Below are 6,000 nucleotides of genomic sequence, written 5' to 3'. Positions count from 1 at the left end.
CCGGGGACAGGGTGCAGCCAGGAGGCCGCTGCCAGGTGTCTGGGACCCTCGTCCCGAGTCCAAGGGTGGCATTTGGGGAGGAGACACGCGACGCCCGGCACAGGCCGCACCTGGCAGAGACCCCGTGAGGAGGGAACAGGATGAGTAGCTCAACGTGGAGCAAGTGTCCCACGGCGACACCTGAGTGCCTCGCCCGTGGGTTCAGGGCGGGAGGCCCCTCGCTTGCAGCTGCGGGTGGTGCGCGGCCGAGGAAGAAGCGGAGTCAGAAACAGCAGTTTGTGGGGGAGCAGGGACGGTCCCTTCACTGTTTAAATGTTTGTATTGATCTCAGGGAGGAAGGAGAAGGGAGAGAAACATCCGTGACGAGAGAGAACCAGGGACTGGGGACCAGCCCGCAGCCCCGGCGTGGCCCTGCCGGCCGGGATCGAACCCGGGACCCTTCAGTCTGCAGGTTGTGCTCTGTCCACTGAGCACACCGGCCAGGGAGGGTTTCTCTTTTAAAAGCTTGATGCAGACACACCCTTTCGCGCTTGGCCAGGAGCACACGCCCCTGCCGTGCGGACACACGAGACGGAGATGCCCACGACCGGTCTCAGGGCAGTCGCCGGCCGCTGCTACCGGTCACTGCTTGTTACTCGAGTGACAGGAGGGGCGCGAGGAGGCACAGGAGGTTCCCGCGGCCGTAACTTCCAGGCACAAAACACCTTAAACTTTGAGCCAAACTCAGAGCCTGGAAGCCGGGGTGGCCTTGACTCGCCGCCGGACAAGCTCTGTGACTCCCGGCAGACGTGCCACCTCCCCACCAGCTCCGGCGTCTTATCAAGCCGTGGCTTCGTTTCCCGCAAGGTTTCCGTCGAGAGCCCGCACATCTTGCCCCTGAGCAGGCCCAGCGTGCGGGACGGTCTGCGGCTCAGGTCCTCGAGAGAACGGGAAACAGCCGCCGCCTGGCTCTGTGGCTGAGCGTCCACCTCTGACCAGGCGGCCAGGGCACCTGCCGGGGTCCAACCCCAGCGGGTCCAGGGGTCCCCAAAGATGTGGACGGAGTCGGCGAAGAAGGAATGACACGGAGGCAGCGTTCAGTTGATCATCATAGCCGGGTTCTCTTGTCAGGGTCTCCTGCCAAGTTCTGGTCTGGATCTCCAGCGAAGTTCTGGCTAGGATCTCCAGCCAGGTTCTGTGTCCATGTTCTCTTGCTAGGTTCTCCAGCCAGGTTCTCCAGATTCTCCAGCCAGGTTCTGTAGCCATGTTCCCTCGCTAGGTTCTCCAGCCAGGTTCTGTCCAGGTTCTCCAGCCAAGTTCAGTCACCAGGTTCTAGTCAGGTTCTCTTGCCAATTTCTGTAGTCAGGTTCAGTCCAGGATCTTTTGCCATGTTCTCTCCAGCGAAGTTCTTCTGTCTGTAGGTTCTGTGTGCTGTTGTCTTGTTTCAACTGTATTTATACCAGTTGATTCCAATCCTATCAATCTCTATTACAAAGGTTAGGGCGTTTCTTATCTCCATTCCAGGGAGTAAAGATTATGTAGCTTAAGCATGATTATTCGTAGTTAAAGTGATTAATTACCCACCTGGCACTTAGTTAAGGGATTTTATTCCCTCCCTAACTTCAGGGGAAAATCCCTACCTGGGGAAACAACCTTTCTCAGAGACCTTGGTTAAAACACATAGTGCCAAGAAGGTGAGCAAACATATTAAGAACAGTATGCCATATATGCCAGGTCCCTTGAAACAGCAAGCATGGACCGGCTCCCGCCAGGCACCTGCCCGGGTGTGGGCTCCATCCCCAGCGGGGGGCCCGCAGTGGCAGCCCATCAGCGATCCTCTCCCATCATTGATGTCTCTCTCTCTCCCTCTTCCTTCCTCTGAGATAAACAAAAACATATTTACAAAGAACAGCTAGACTCCTCCTTTAAAAAGAAAGAGAGAAAAAGCAGAGAGGAGAGATTCCTAGACCTCGCGCTCCAAGACGAGGGCGCCCCGCGGGGTCTGAGCGCCCGGGCCCGCCCCTCGCTCAGCGAATCGCGGGGACCCTGAGCCCCGGAAACCCCGGCGGCCTTGGCCTTGTTCTGTTCTCTGCGTCCCCGTGTCCTCGGAGCAAAGCCAAGAGCCATCAAGGGAACTGGAGGGCGTGTTTTTCCACAAACTAAGGGGTTTTGTGGCCCGAGGTGTTGAGGTTTCACAAGAAGCTGTGTGTGAGCCTCTCCCTCGGGGACAGTGAGCGCCAGGCCTGGGAAAGGGGCGGGGAGCGCCCCCCATGGCCTCCAGGTCCGGGCGACTGGGCGGAGGGGGACGCCGGGCCCACGCCTTTCAGGGGCTCAGGGCTGGAGCCACGGCGGCCACCATCAGGGACAGCGACGCCCGAGGCTTCCTGTCGTTTCTCAGACACATCTGTCGCCAGGGCAACGCCTCCAAACAAGAACGGCGCGTCCAGTCACTCAGCGTGACCCTGCTCACGGGGAGGGAAGAGAAAGGCAGGCGCCCGCGCTCCGTGGCCAGCCCACAAGGGTGCTGGGTGGCTGCTGGGCGCTGGGGGGTGTGCGGGGGGGTGCTGGGTGCTGGGTGACTGCTGGGCGCTGGGGGGTGTGCGGGGGGGGTGCTGGGTGCTGGGTGGCTGCTGGGCGCTGGGGGGGTGTGCGGGGGGGTGCTGGGTGCTGGGTGACTGCTGGGCGCTGGGGGGTGTGCGGGGGGGGGGTGCTGGGTGCTGGGTGGCTGCTGGGGGCTTCGCCCGCGCCCTCTGCTCAGCCCCCACAGCACCCAGGAGGTGAGGGCAGTGCTCACCGGGTGTGGGAAGCCGCAGACTCCGCCCGTCATTAGCTCCCTGTCAGCCCTCCCTCCCACCAACGTGCGCCTCGCCTCGCGGGGGACCCCGGGGTGATCAGCCTGAGCGAAGTACCCGGGGGAAAGGCCAGCGTCATGGATTAACTTGGGGGCCCTGGTACCACGGGGCCCCCACGCTGGAGTGTGCACGGGACTCCCTGGGGCACGGCCGTGGAGCGCCTGACCCAGCCCACGCGGGTAACAAGCGCCCGCGAGTTGCGGTGCCGCTGGTTCTGGCGCCGCGTTCGGGGAAAATCCAGGATTCGCTGCGACGGCACCGCTCCACTCGCCATCAGTGAGAAAGGCGCCGCGAGTCAGCAGGCGGAGGCTTGGAGGACACCGAGCCACTGGTTTACCTGAGGCTGCAGGCGGTTTATTTCAGAGGCAGATCGGCTCCCGGAGCATCTGGGCCCACGGAGACAGGACACGGGCAGCCCCGCCACGGCCACCGGCGCGTGCGAGGACCTGAGCGCCAACTACATCTCCAGCGAAGACGGGATCAGCCTAGAAATGGAGAACACCACCACGGGGAACCCCCACAGGTTCAGGAATTAAATGAAATCCGTCTGAAAACACGTGGGTCAAAGCAAAAGTCTCCAGGGAAATTAGAGAGGGTTTGAGTGGAATGAAAACAAAAATACAACACATAAAGGTCGTGCGTGACTGAGGCAGTGCTTACGGGGAAATTCTTAGCATTCGGGCAGGCGTGGGCCAAGGCCCGGGAGGCCCCACCAGCTGCTTCCTCTGCATCTGATGGTCCCGACTGAATCACAGGGTGTCCACGGAGCAGCACGTCCACGGAGCAGGGTGTCCACGGAGCAGCGCGTCCACAGAGCAGCGCGTCCACGGAGCAGGGTGGCCAAGCCAGCAGCTCCTGGAATATTCAGCCTCTGATCAGAAGGGGCTGGGGAGCTGGGGTGCTGGCTTTGTCCCCATGGGGCCCCCATTAGCATCAGTTCTGGGGGAGGGGTGCTCTGGCCACTGGCCACCAGCAGGCCCAGGCCAGCAGGATCCACTCTGTTGGTTAAAATCTGACTTTCATCAGAGGGACACGTGCTTTGGTTTTACAACGGAGCCGTCACCTTCGGGGAACACACATCGCCGTCTAGGCTGTGGCTCCGAGAGACGTCCCCTCCCAGTAGGTGGTCTCCGGGGGCCCTGGCCAGCCCTCCCGGCCGGGCAGAGCGGTGTGTCCCATGTCACCGCCAGGGACTGGCCTCTATGCCTGAGCCACCCCGAGGTCCCCTTTCCCGCCCCTGGAGCCGGGGCTGCCCCTCAGCAGGCACCGCAGGGGGACTGGGGCCCAGGCAGGGTCCACGTGAGCTCCAGCCCCGCCCTGTGTTGGGGGGACGTCCTCGGCCTCCTGGACGGAGAAGCCAGGACACAGCCTTTCTGGCTGCTATACTTTATGAGCCGTTGGTGCCGGCACATCAGCCGAGCACGGCCCTGCCTCAGAGGCCCCGCTGGGATCTGCCTCGGGCCGGGGACGGGACGGGGCCGCACGGGGGTGCGGGACGCCGCGTGGGGCAGCCGAGTGTCTGTCATTCCAGGAAATCTCCGAACAGACTGTCAGTCCTCCTCCTCGGCTCCAGTGTTTGCCTTTGTTTGGTTTCTAATGGTTGTTCTGAAGTTGTTATGACAATTGACCTCTTTTTGTTGATTTTTCGAGAATCCTCGTCAGGAAAATAAACAACAGTCTAGGAAAGTTGCGCGTGTCCCGGGCGGAACGCCTGTTGCGGCCGAGCCTGCTGCTGGCAGGGCTGCTCCTCCCAGCCTTGCTCCGGGTCAGCCTGTCCCAGCCCTTCCAGCCCGGGCGGGGCAGAGCTGCGCACTCAGCATTCCTCTCAGCACGAAGCCCAGTAAACAAGGCGAGGCCAGCCCAGTAAACAAGGCGAGGCCGGCCCAGTGGCCGGGGGGGAGGGGGTGAGAGCGTGGCCCCGGGGACCCCCCCAAATGAAACTGACAGCCGGGCCCTGTCATCACCTCTGGGCTCCCGGCTGCAGCTTCTTTGGGTACAAAAAGGGAAGGAAAGTGTAACTTCTTAGAGCTGCTAGGACCTTACCCCCCAGCTGACCACGTGTGGAGCTGGCGTCCTGCTGCCCCGCGAGGACCCCGCTGGCCGGGGCTGCCTGGGGGGAGCACGGGCTGGGGCGAGTCCACCTAGAGAGACGGGGGGGCTCCCTCGCGGCCACGAGGCTGGCGGTCTGCAGGCAGCACCCACCCAGCCCTTCCTCCGGTCACATCACGGGCGTCCCGGGCCCGCAGGCGGAATTTCTCCGTGTCCGGCTTTGTCCCGCCCCGCTGCGTCCTGGCTCGGCCAGTGGCTGCTGCTGACATGGAGCCTCTTCCTTCCCCTGTGGTCATGGCCCTCCTGAGGCCGCCTCCTGGTCAGCTGGGGCCCACACGCCTCCTCCAGGCAGGCACCATCGCTTGGTAACGGCTATGGCCGAACTGCCTCCCCAGACGCAAGAAGAGGTCTGGCCAAGGTCACAGAGCAGAAAGTGGTAGCGTGACCATCACACTGTGGCCCCCCCACCCCCGACCTCCCACTGGCAGCCTGGTCTTTCCGCCGCGTTTACTGCCTCTCGACTCCCAGACCCTCCGTTCAAGGCCAACAGGTGCTCATGGTGAAATACACACAACGTGTGATTCAGTCTCAGCCGCTGCAGAGGTGCAGTTCGGCACACGCTCAGCACATGCTCAGCACATGCAATGTGTGGCTGGCCCCCTGGCCCCAGAGCCTGTCATCACAGACAGGAAACCCGTCCCACTCAGCAGTCACTCGCTCCCCTGCCCCGCCCGCCTCCACCTGCGTCGTCTGCACGTGTCACCTCGGTGTCACCTCGAGAGCTCCTACTGCACGCTGTGTCTGGTCCTACTGCGCGCTGTGTCTGGTCCTATTGCGCTCCTGTGTCTGGTCCCTTACTCACAAGGTGTTTGAAGCTCATCCACGTGGCCGCTGCCTCGGCCCCTCTCAGGGCTCCCGACCTCCTACCGAGCGCAGGGCTTTGCTCCGTCCGCCGGGGTGGACAGACCCGGGGTGGACAGACCTGGGGTGGACAGACGCCGGGTGGACAGGTGGTTGGCTTCGCCTCGGGTGCTGGCTGCTGCGTTGGTTTCCACACCGTTTTCAGCTCCTTGGACGGCAGGCCTAGCAGTGGAGTCGCTGGTCACGAGGGAAGTTGAGG

This window comes from Myotis nattereri (assembly GCF_964212035.1).
Source record: "Myotis nattereri genome assembly, chromosome: 11".
Lineage (NCBI taxonomy): Eukaryota > Metazoa > Chordata > Mammalia > Chiroptera > Vespertilionidae > Myotis > Myotis nattereri.
This window is presented reverse-complemented; position numbering follows the sequence as displayed.